This window comes from Canis lupus, chromosome 28 (assembly GCF_011100685.1).
Source record: "Canis lupus familiaris isolate Mischka breed German Shepherd chromosome 28, alternate assembly UU_Cfam_GSD_1.0, whole genome shotgun sequence".
Classification (NCBI taxonomy): Eukaryota; Metazoa; Chordata; class Mammalia; order Carnivora; family Canidae; genus Canis; species Canis lupus.
This window is the reverse complement of record NC_049249.1, coordinates 26,970,224-26,983,624: the sequence shown is the minus strand read 5'-3', so window position 1 is coordinate 26,983,624 and position 13,401 is coordinate 26,970,224.

The following is a 13,401-nucleotide window of genomic DNA, read 5'->3' as shown; positions in this document are numbered from 1 at the left end:
TTTGGACAGCCTTGCACAATGGAGAATTGTGGCAAGAGTACTGCGTATGAGAAATCTGGATCAACATGAAGTTCTAGAATTAGAATAAAGAGGGAATGAGGCAAAAGTAATAATTGAAAAGATAAAAGAAACCAATTCCAATGAATCTTCCCCCAAAAATATATAAAAAGAAATTTACAGATATTAAACTTTAATACACCAAAGAGAAAGAGTAAATATTTAAAAAGCCAGAGTGCATTAGGGTTCATTATACTATTTTGTATTCTTAGAAATTTTCCATATTGTCTTAATTAATTTGGCTTGCTATAACAAAATATCACAAACTAGGGGGCTTGCAACAACAGAAATTTATTTCTCACAGTTCTGAAGGCTGGAAATCTGAGATCAGGGTGCCAACATGGTTGGGCAAGGGTTTTCTTCTAGGTTGCAGATTTTTCCTTGTATCCTCACATGGCAGAAGGGGCAAGCAAGCTGTCTGGAACCTCTTTTATAAAGGTACTAATCCCATTCATGAGGGCTCCACTTATAACCTAAGTACCTCCCAAAGGCCCACTTCCTAATACCCTTACCCTGGGCATTGGGATTTCAATAGATGAATTTCGAGAGGATGCAACCATTCAGATCATGGCACATTAAAAAGTTATTTTTTTTAAAGGTAAGCCAGAAAAGAGACAAATCACCTTCAAAAAATTGATAATTACTTTCTCAATTGCAAAAGATATAAACAAGAAGGCAATAATATGTCATCTATAATGCTGAGAGAAAAATTACTGTCAACCTAGAATTCTATACTTAGTCACTACAGTTTTCAAGAACAAGGAAAAGTCACCTTCAGATGAATAAAAATTGAGTTTTCTAAATACAGATACTCAATAAAGGAAATTCTTCAGGATGTACTTGAGGCAGAACAAAAGGGGCTCCACATGGAACATTTGAGATTAAAGGAGGAATAAAGGAAAGAATTGGTTTAAACTGAAACATTTATTCTCCAAAATGGCATTGATGATGATGTGATGATGATGATGATGATGATATGATACTGATGATGATGATGACAATGGTGATGATGTGAGGATATGATGATGGTGATGATAATGACGATGATGATGATAGTGATGATGTTATGATATGATAATTATGGTGATGATGATGCCTAGAGAGTTAAATTCCAACCAACTTTCTACTAGAGGAAATCTGATACAGCTGTATTAGTAACCAATAAAATAGATTCTGAGACAAAAACATTATTTGTGACTAAGATATTTAAAATGATAAAAGTAAAACACACAAAAGTGATACAGGTTTTAAATTTGTGTCATATCCTCATAATATGATACAAATATTGACAAATTACAAGGACAGATAGACATATTTCTAACTATTTTGAATATTTTGATGTATCTTTCAGCAAAGAGAGATTAAACAGGCAAGAATTCAGCAAGGATAAAGAATAGTTGACTATGATCATTAAATCTGGTCTAACAGCCATACTGCACCAGACAAATGCATAATACTTATTCTTTCCAAATACACAGCAAACATTTGAAAACATCACCACAAACCAGTCATTCTGGTTTCTAGGACAGTACCCATATATGCTGCCTAACATCTCTCCAGTTTTGCATTTATCCCAAGCAAAATCATCCCTGTTTGTACATTGAAGCATATGATTCAATGTATATGGCTAGAATTAGCTATAAGGCAGGTGTTAAAAAATTCAAATAACAGTTACCATACAAAGCATGTTCTCTCCATAATATTTTTTAAATGGAAGAGATCACAAGAGAAATTAGAAAACACTCTAAGACAAATGAAAATGAAAACACAGCATACCAAAAGCTATGGGATACAGTTAAAGCAGTGCTTAGAGGACATTTTACAGCTATAAATGCTTATATTTTAAAAAGGAGAAAGGCCTCAAATCAATAATCTATGTAAAGCACTGGATAAAGAAGAGCCAAATAAGCCTATAGCGAACAGAAGGAAAAAATAATTCAGATTAGAGTGAAAATTGATGAAATGTTATGGAATTATTTCTCTGTTTTAAATATTTCAGTGGCTCTTCAAATCTTCTAGGATAAAATCGAATTGCCAGGTCATTCAACCCTCTTCATAATCTGACTTTTGCTGACCTCACCAACATCATCTCTCATCACTTTGAGTGATCCTAGGACGCATCCTGAGACCCAGAGATTGATAAGCCATTTCCAGATGATGTATGTCCTAAATTTAATGGTTAAGAATGATCTTTGGAGAAATGGGGAATAATTACCAATGGGTATAGCATTTCTTTTTGGGGTGATAAAAATGTTTTATAAGTGATTGTGATATTTGTCCAGCTTTGTCAATGTGCTAAAAATCATTGAACTGTACACTATAAATGGGTGAATTGTATGGTATGTGAGTTCTATCTGTTACAATTAACCGTTGTACAATTTTAATTGTACAACAGTTACAAACTATTCCAATTAAAATTAAATTTAAAAAATGCTAAAAGATCCCTTGGAGCACATGCGTGGCTCAGTCAGTTAAGCGTCTGACTCTTGATTTCAGTTTAGGTCATGATCTCAGGCTTGTGAGATCAAGTCCCATGTCAGGCTCCATGCTGGGAGTGGAGCCTTGCTTAAGATTCTCTCTCTCTCTCCTTCTTTCTCTGCCCCTCCCATTTCCTCTCCCCCTTTCTTAAAAAACACTGAGAGATCCCATTCAGAGAGTAATTAAAAAAAGTCACAGAATGGAAGTTATTTACATCAAATATAACTGTCAAAAGAAATGGTACACGGAATATAAAAAGGATTCCTACAAATAGATAATAAAAAGACAAATCCAATAGAAAAATATGGGGAAAAAACTTTCACAGCAATAGCTCATAACCATATGAGAGGATGATTAAGTTCATTAGTAATCAGGGAACTTCACATTAAAACTCCGGGGAAATACCACAACATCCCACCAGATAGCCAAATATGTTAAAGTTTGACAACATTAAGCCTTTCCAAGGATGGAGTCCATCTGGGCAACACATATTGGTAGAAAGGATATAAATATTTTAGAAAATATTTTGATGTGGTCTAATAAAATCAATCAATCATCTGGTTGGATTGACTTTTCTATATATGAAATGTGCTTCTTTATGACTAGTAACATTTTTTGTATGTTTTAAAGTCACCTTTGTTTGATAGCAACCCGAGTATTTTCACTGTTATTTGCATGAGATCTTTTTCCATTTACTTTCAATCTTTTTATACCTTTAAATCTAAAATATGTCTCCTGTAGATAGGAAATAGTTGGATTTACTTTTATGTGTATGTTGTAAGGCAATGCTGTCCAAGTCAGTAGCCAGTAGCCACTAGCCACTCATGTGAAAGTTGAGCCGTGACAGTGATTAGTCTGAATTAAGATGTGCTATAATTACGAATAACTCACCAGATTTCAAAGACAAAGTATGGGGGAAAAATAATGTGAAATATCTCATTAGGAATTTTAAATTAGCTACATATCAAAATGATAACATTTTGGATATATTAGGTTAATTAAGATTAATGTCATCTTTTTGCTTTTTTAAATATAGCTGCTAGAAAGTTTCAAATTACATATGGGGCTTTCATTCATGGTCTTATATATCAGTTGGATATGGCTGCCCTTAGAGAAACTCTTTAAAAAAAAAAAAGTATTTTTTTTTAAGTAATCTCTACTCCCAATGTGGGCTTGAATTCAAGATCCCAAGATCAAGAGTCACATGTTCTTGTGACTCTAAAGGGGGCACCTGGCTGATTCAGGTGCCACCCTTAGAGAAACTCTTGTACATGTCTGTCAAGAGACACGTAAAAGAATATTCAGAGTGGCATTATTCCTTCTATAAAAACAAAAATACAAAAGGCCCTTTGACAGTGGAATGAATAAGTAAGTTGTAGTATATTTAAACAGTGGAAGACTATACAGGCGTGGCAATAGAAGAGCTACAACTATATGTGTGAATCTCAAAATCCATTTTAACTGAAAGAAGCAAGTCCTAGAATAATTTATATCATATCATATCATATCATATCATATCATATCATATCATATATAATGATTTCATTGGCATAAATGTTCAAAATAAATAGGTGATAAAAATAAAGAGGGATACAAACAGACACACTGAGGCACAGGGGATTTTCCTAACCTAAGTGATGGTAGCACTCGGGTGGTATTCATTATTATCCTTTAAACTATGTATATATATTCACATTCTCTCATGAAAGGATAAAATATTTCATAATAAATAGTAAAAGATGAAAAAAATGCCCTTCTTTTTTAAAAAAGATTTTATTTATTTATTTGAGAGAGAGAGAGAGAGCACAAGCAGGAGGAGGGAGAGGGGGACACGGAAGGGCAGAGGGAAGGGAAGAAGCAGACTCGCGGCTGAGCAGGAGCCTGATGGGGAGCTCTATCCCAGAACCCTGGGATCATGACCTGAGCTGAAGGCAGACACTTGACCCATTGAACCACCCAGGCGCCCCTCAAAAATTGCCTTCTGTTAAGGAATAATGAGAGAAACTGTAAGGTGGACCATACCTGTGAGGTTGCTAAAAGTAAGCTAGAAAGAACTGGAGGCTACAGATCTTGCTGAGCTCTAGAAATCTTACCTGGGCATTCATAGAACTTAAGGTTTTTAACCACTTTGCACAATAGAAGGCACTATTGCTTGGTTCTCATCAATTGTAAAGCAATAATTGGACTTTGGTTTATAAAGCTACGAACAAGCCTCCCAGGTATCATTCAGGATCTGGGTCAAAAGAACTCTGGCAACGGGTTCACATCAGTTAACTATGCCCCAGAAAGCTCTCTCATGACCAGATCTGACTGCCAAATTCAGCCTTCCCATGGGAGTTAATTTTACCTAAGTTCTTTGAGAGAATGAGAAATATTTGATAAGCTTTACATTTTAATGAGATCCTGACAGCAGCTTCTGATTTTTATTTCACTTGTTATAATAGAAACTTGGCACACTTGTTGCCTTTTGTTTGTTTGCTTGTTTTTGTTTTCTGGGCCACTGGAAAGTCCTTGCGAAAGCAGATACAAAATGAGGGGATGCAGTGTTTCTGGGAATTGGTTTTAGGTCATCTGCAGCCATTTCTAAGTGATGACAGAAGCAACTTTCAAATGTCAGAGATAGTCCTCGATGGTTCTGTACTAGGAACAGGGTGAAAGTGCTTGGTCAATTCTGTCTCTGACTCTTAACCTCCTATTAAGCTCGGCCCAGCTACATCAATGATTAAAATGAGAGGAAAACAAGCATTTCCAATCCATCCTTTAAATTCTAAAATGGTAGATGGTAAAGGGACTGGTTAACAGTAATGTGGAGAGCTTTCCCCTAGAAATTGTCCTACTATAGTTCTCAGAAATTTCTGTCATAGGACCCAAACAAAATGAACCCATAGGTATCCACAACAAAACTCATAACACCTTTTTTTTTAAAAAAAAGAAACTCCTTTCATAGGAAGCTCAGCAATATCGGTAATACAATAACCTACCTCCCCCTTGCATTTCAGATACTCCAAGACAAAACGAGCTGAACCTCTAATCCTCTCCCTGTTGTTGGGGAGGAATTTAGATAATAGCTCTAGAAAAGTCTTTCCCTGTCCATGTGCATTCCTATGAAAATGAAAACCCAGTGAGGAAGGTGGCAATAGTGATGCTAGCAAATGAAGCTATGGTTATGGTTTTTTGCACATTTTAGAAATAAGAGGATTTATACATCACTCTTGTGGAACAGGCCATGGAAACTTTGAAACCAAACAAATTCCTAGAGACAAGTTATGTTACGTGGGAATAAAACCAATCACAGCATTGCAGTCAGCGTGATCTTTTAAGTAAGAAAAGCTACAATCCTCCCCCCCCAATCCTGTACCTGCTTTCAAAAATCAAGAGCCTATCACTGCCCTACTAAAAATCATTCTGCATTACCCATTTATCCATCCACCCACACATCCATCCATCCATCTCCCAATCCATCCACTCATCCATCCATCTATCTACCCAACCACTACTGAGCACACGTAGTGTACAATTAAGTTTTAAGCATTGGGATTACAAAACCCTTGAACAAGACAAGGTTTTTAACATCTTGGAACTAACAGTCCAGTAGGGGAAAGAATGGGTAGGAAACACAATCAGATGCATGAATAAACCAAAAAAAGAAATAAGACTGTGATAAGTACTATGTGGAATCTTAAAATAGAATATGGTGATAGAGAAACTAGGGAGCTACTTTAGCTTGTATGACTTCCCTGAGGAGGTGAGGTTTAAGTCAATACCAGAGTGACAAGAAGATCTGAAGGAAGAACACTCCAGGCAAGTAGAACAACTTGTGCCAAGGTCCAAAGCTTGGCCGCGGTGTGTTGAAGAAAAGGAAGGATGGCCAGGGCAGCTGGAGCAGAGTGACGGGTGCTGGGCTGCATAAACAAAGTCTCAACCCCCAATCCCTGACCTTCAGAATCTACACCACATTCAAAGACTTAAGGAAAGACCCTGCATAACCTCCATCTGAGAGCCTTTGTGCTTGCCTGGGGCACTGAAGGAGATGGTAGCAGAGCCACAGTAGAACCCCACAACGCACAGGGATGAGCCAGCAGCATAGGACTAGCCAGAGAGCCCAGAGGTCTCCCTCTCCTGATCTCAGCATGCCAGCTAGAGGGATGGAGCAGAGGGACTGGTCGCACAGGGTACATTTCAGGAAGTCTGTGATCCTCCGTGAGGAGGATGTCCTGTTGGGCAGGTTTGTGCCTTCGTTGGTGAACCCGTTACCATGGTCAGTGGTATAATGACCACAAGGTCAGATTTGGGGATATCTGGGGAAACTGCCTCTGTTCGGCCCTTCCTTAGCAACTGCCCTCCTGACACCTGACCACAGCTCCCACTGGAGCATGTGCTGTGCACCCAGAACTGTCCTAAGCCATTTATGGTATAAACTCATGTAATCCTCAAAACAACCCCCAGAGCTAAACACTATTCCTATCCTCATACTGAGGCTTGGAGGAGTGAAACAGCTTGTCCACAGCTAAGCAGTGGTGAATATGACATTCTAACCCAGACACCCTGATGTTTTACTATTCAATTTTGTGTTTTGAGATTCCTCTCCTTTGCATATTTTGTATTTGTTTTGTTTTAAACATAGAAATATTCTTAAAGACTAACATATTAAATCAGTACCATTCAGGTGTGTTGCTTTTTCTCACTCCATCCTGGGCCATGTCAATCCAGGAGGCCCAGGCTGAGGGTACCAGCTAGGGGCCCCATGGCATCTCGAGGTGGACTTAGCCTGAGGGTGAGTGTAAGATGCTGCCTCTGGCGGGCAGGCAGAGGTTTTAACAGTTGTATCAGTTCTGAGCTTTGAAGGCTAAGGACAGGCGCAGCAGAGGGAGGGGGTTTGATGGGGTAGGTTGGTCACAGAAATGGCCCCAGTTTTCCACACCTCCGTATACATATTCCCTTTGGAAGGAGACTTGGAAGCAACTCCCTCATGAAATGCCACATATCTCTCCACCCCCAAAGCAGGACTGGCCTGGGGACAGGCTTTGCCCAACAGAGCACAGTGGGAGTGATTTGTCAGAGCAGCCGGTTGTGAGTCCAGGTTTTAAAAGGCCTCAAGGACTTCCCCACTCTCTCTGGACCCTGCCACGGCTGTGTGAAGAAGCTCACCTGGCCTGCTGACAGAGGAGAAGTCATGTGAGCCGGGCCCCCTTGTGTCTCCTGAGGACATTCGGACAGCAAGGCCTCAGCCGGCCTAGCAGCTCACTGCATGCATGAGCACAGCCAAGACCAGAAGAACCATCCAGTTGAGACCGGCACACATTACCCACCCATGGAATTGGGCCCATATAAATGGTGGCTGCTTTCAGCCACCAAGCGTGGAGTGGTTTTTAAGGCATCAACAGCTCTTTGATATGGTTGGTGAGAAGCAAAGCAGCAAAGTAGATACATGGAGCAGCGTGGCAGCAGGCAGGGGCCGGGCATAGGCTGCGGCTTCGGAGGAGACTGGGAACCCAGGCCCCGCTGGTGTGGGTGCTGCGGAGGCACAAGGAGGAGCAATGGGAGGAAAACCTCAGGATCTGAAGGCCACTTTTCTTCCAACTGGATGGACTTCAGGGACCTGAGAGCCTCTCTGAGGTGCAGCAAACCAGCTCTTGTGCTGGTCCAGTAGTCTTCATGAAATAGAGCACTTAGGGCTGGAAATGGAGCAGGATGTGGACAGGATGCCCAGAGGGGAGGTGGACAGGCTTCCCAGATGTGCCGGTACAGCTGGCTCAGACTCAATCCCCTGGCCGTAGACTCAGATCAGATCAAAACCCTGGGCAGAGGGCCTGTGGAGCGTCTTTGCTAAGTGCAGGCTGTAGAGAGCCAGGGGCACCACCACTCACTCATTGTGGGTGCTTTTCCTGCAATTAGTGGAATGAGAAAGTGCTACTCACAATCAGAGGATCAAGAAGGAGGTTTGCACTTTGCAGGTGCTCTTCTGAAGTGCCATCTGTTGCCGCTGGTCTCTCATGTCAGGGGCTCAGTGTTCCAACAAAAAGGATTACAAAAAAGAATTGGAACAGAATAGAACTGACAACATATTTTGGATCCAATGCAAGCAGTGGGCCGGGTTGGTCAGGGGTGATAGGAAGAGGTAGCGAACACGTATGGCCCTGATGAGCAGGTGGAAAGATCAATCAGGTTCTTCATTTGTCCCCAGCAAACAGTTGCTGGGGAGCAGAGTAAGGAAGGTGGGGTTGGCCAACCACTCCTGGAAACGAGCCTCAGCATCCCTCCAGCCCTCCAGAATCCTCCTGTGGACAGCTAGCCCCAGGGGGCTTCACCCCATCATCACACCACCACCACCCCCAGCCTTGAACACCCAGAAACCCAAATTCACCAAATTAGTCGGAAATCCACTCATCCACTGGAGTCACAGACTGCATTTGGATCCTGGCCCTGCCTATCCAGCTGAGTGATATTGGACAAGTTACTTCTGAGCTTCTGGCTGCCTCCACTGCCACGAGGGTCTGAAGGCGGCACACCCTCCACCTCCTAGGGCGCTCTCAGGGGCCTCCTCTGTCTTCCCCATATGTGCCCTCTCTGTTCATCCTCTCAAGATGTGAAATTTGGCACTGGGTCATCAGCTTTTAAAAATGAAAATGAGGAATCCCTGTGTGGCTCAGCAGTTTAGCGCCTGCCTTTGGCCCAGGGCATGATCCTGGAGTCCCGGGATCGAGTCCCACATCCGGCTCCCTGCATGGAGCCTGCTTCTCCCTCTGCCTGTGTCTCTGCCTCTCTCTCCCTCTCTGTGTCTCTCATGAATGAATAAATAAAAAATCTTTAAAAAAATTTTTAAAAAATTTAAAAATAAAAAAATAAAGATGAAAATGGCCCCAATACAACATAGACGTTTCCAGCAAATTACACTCCGGGGGAGCTGGTCTGGTGACTTCTTTTGGAGAAGTTTCCCAAAACATCCAGGAAAATCCAGGATGAGAGGCTCTCAGGGTGGACAGAAGCAACGGGTGTCTCTGGAGGCCTGGGAAGGTCTGTTAGAGGAGCTGCTGCTAAAGTCCAACTTGCATGGGAAGCACCTGGCACTCTTGTTCAAATGCGGACTCTGATCAGAGCCTGGGGTGGGGCCTGAGAACCTGCATTTTTCACAAGCTCCAGGGGAGGCCAGTGCTGCCACTCCGTGGACCACACGAGGGTAAGGGCTTTTCAAATCTAGGCCACAGAAGAATTGCCAAGGGAGCTTTTCTTTTTTTTTTTAATGGCTTTATTGAGATATAATTCACATTCTGTATAATTCACCCATATAGAGTGTACAATTCAATGGTTTTCAGTATATTCACAGAGTTGCATAACCATCACCAAAATTAATTTTATACCATTTTCATAACTCCACAAAGAAATCCCATATCCTTTAGCAGTCTCTCTCCTGTCTCTATAGATTTTCCTCTTCTGGGCATTTTACATAAAAGGATTCATTTGATGTGAATCCTTTGTGTCTGCCTTCTTGCACTTAACATGTTTTCAGAAGTCATCTATCTTGTAGCATGAATCAACTTCATTCTTTTTTCTGCCAAAGAATAGTCTGTTGAATGGATACACCCCATTCTACTGATCCATTCAGCAGTTGATGGACATTTGTTTTTATTTTTTGGTGATTGTGTATAATGCTGTTGTGAACGCTCATGTACAAGTTTTTATGTGAATGTATGTTTTCTTTTTCTTTTTTAAAAAAATTTATACCTAGGACTAGAATTACTAGGTCATAATAATTCTGCGTTTAACATTTTAAGAACTTTCAGGCTATTTTTCAAGGTGACTGCATATGTTTTATATTCCCACCAGCAACAATTGAGGATTCCAATTTCTCTACATCTTCAGCAAAACTTATTATTATGTGTTTTTTTGAGTATAGCCACCCTATTGGGTATGAGGTATCTCATTGTGTTTTTTATTTACATTTCCCTGATGGCTACCTAGGGAGCTTTTAAAAAATACTGATTTATTATCTGTACCCTGACCAATTACATCAAAATATATGGTATGGGCCCCAGGGAATCAATATATATTCAGCTACCTAGGTGTTCTCGGGTGGCTCATATTTGAAAATATATTAGGTCTTGGATTAGTTAGGGTTTTTCAGAGAAATATACCAATAAGACCTATTGAGGTAGAGATATAAATATACTTAGCTAGCTCTCTCTCTCTGAATGGATAGATGGATATATAGTTAGATGATAGGTAGACACATAGACATAGAGAAAGAGAAAAAGATGATTTTAAAGAATCAGTTCACACCATTGGAGAGGATAAGTCAGGAAGGGAAGAGTTGCAGATCTAGTCCAAAGGCAGTCTTTGGACAGAATTCACTTTTAAGGAAGACCAGTCTTTTTCTGTTAAGACCCTCAACTGATTAGATGGGGCCCACCAATGTTATGGAGGGTAATCTGCTCTACTCAAAGTCTACCAATATAAATGTTAATCTCATTAAAAAACACCTTCATGGAAACATCTAGAATCATGTTTGATCAAATATCCGAGTAATATGTCCTAGCCAAGTTGACACATCCCATTGGCCATGTCCTTTCTTATTCTGCAATACTGACCTACTACCAACTGCCCCAGGCCCTGGGGATACTGAAATGAAAACATGGTTTCTGTTCACAGGAAGGCCACAGTATAAAGCAGGGATACTCACAGTGCATACCTCATATGAAGACCATGAGGAATAAGTGACAAAATGGCACGTATGACAACCAGCATCATGTTGCTCAGTGCCACATGTACCCAAAGAATAGTAGCATCAAGTAGAATTTTTCTAGGTGATAGGAATAGTCTTATTTTCACAGAAATTTCATACACTAAGCCACAGCCACAGCCATCTCCTGGTACAGTGTAAGAAGCCCTCACCCAAGAGAGATTTACTGCCTTAAAAATATTGCCCTGCTGGCCAGGAAAGCCGCAATGCCTGCTGCGCCCATTGGCGGCCTGCTGCCCACAGCCATACACACCAATCTAAGCAGGATTATTAAAACATAAATCCCCATCTCTTGTCTCCCTCTCATTGGGCCAAAGCATCACCATGTTCATTAGTGGGAAATGTGAGGTTATATAATCTAATTTTTATAACTCTCCAAGGATAGTGCAGGTCATACATTAGGCTGAGATTCCAACCTTTAAAGATAAGGGGAATGTCATTTTTATTAAAAAGGACCACAAAGCATAATGAGAATGATTACCCCAAATAGGCAAAATAACCCAGAATCCACAGAAAGGAATGTTTATAATTCTTTCTAATACTCTGGTCTCTGAAGCAGGAGCACAAATTAAGAAGCTCAAGGGCATTTTCCAGGACTGCTCAAATGGCCCCCAGGCCAGACGTACTGACCAAGGAGGGTATGGGGCCGTGGATCCTGCTGCCCAGCCGGCAGGAGGCTGCCCATGCTCTGGCCTCACTCCTTGCCCGCACATGCATGCGTGGCTCTGAAGGAAGTGGGACCAGGGAGCGGGAGCTCCCACCATGCACCCTCACCATGGAAGACATAGGCAGGCACCATGGAACATTCAGCATGAGAAGCCTGTGTGGCTCACAAGAGGTATCTGCTCCAGACCCCCAAGTACAGGCGCTAGCTGCTCTCTCCTGCCCCCAGCAACCCCTCTGAGCTGCCGGAGCAGATGGTCCTGCTCCCCGGATGAAGGTACTGTAGGGTCAGAAGTACCCCCACAGATGCAGACTCTGAGGCATCAGCAAAAGTCACCGGCATTTGGTCAGTTGGCCCATATGTTTAAGGCCCATATGTTAAGGCCTAGAATAGGGTTAACGGCGCATTAATTTGCACTGAAGTGATGAACCCATCGGCGACAAGATGTTCTTAACCTACACTGTTCTAAGAGATTCGGGAAAACACTTAAGAATCAAAAGCTTTTTCCTGTGAATGGAATACAGACAGCGGGTTTTCCTGGCAATCCCAGCCAGGATGGACTCAGGATGTGGTGAGCTCTCATACCTGGGCTGCGTCCCTCCTTGACTTTTCCTGCCCCCAGTTCCTACTGCTGCAGACATGAACTGGGAATTCATGAATTAGAGTTAGCTGTCCATCCACCATCACACTCCCTAGCTTCCCTTCGGCCCCTTGCCTAGCCAACTCTGAAGGTGCCTTATCCTGCAGGTGAAACGTCTTCCTGCGTGGTCCCCTGGCCTGCCCTTCTCCCTCTCTCACTCTCCTGCCACTCTGCCCATGGTGTGAGGTTGATGGATGCCCCCTTGGTCAGAGGATACACTGCCGAGGGCCGTCACCCAGCTCCCAGAAGGGTGCCCAGCAACACGGAGCAGGTCTCCGTCATCATTTGTAGGTGGACTGTATCAATCTGTCCCAGTTGCACAAAAGGGAAGAGGGGACACAAGCTAAGCCTCTTAAAATTCATGCTCCCACAGGCCCAGCTGTGCTGGAGACAGTCACAGTCTGCCTCCTCCACATCTCAGGGAGAAGTTCAAGGCCCAAAGCGAAGGAGAAGGGATGGAAGGCTGAGGACATACAACCCCCCCTCAGGGTCTCCCCTAGCTCCTCCCTCTCACAATCCAGGGTTGCTCAGGCAGGAAGTCCTGCCTCAGCTAATCAAAATCTTTCTTGTTGCAGTTTAAGCCAATTTCCTGGGCAGCATGATGCACTTTTCATCAAGGACACATGGGTGGCAATTATCTTTGAGAGTGGCTATTACAGGCAGGCTTAGCAGATGACAGCCTTTTAAGTTTTCAGAAGTGAGTGTGTCTTTATTCCATGCCATATGGACTTCCTGCTCTCCTGTTCTGCATATTTAAAACCCTGTCTTTGAGCTTATCTGTTTGAAATCCAAGTAATCCATTGAATGGTCAAGTAAAACCGTACA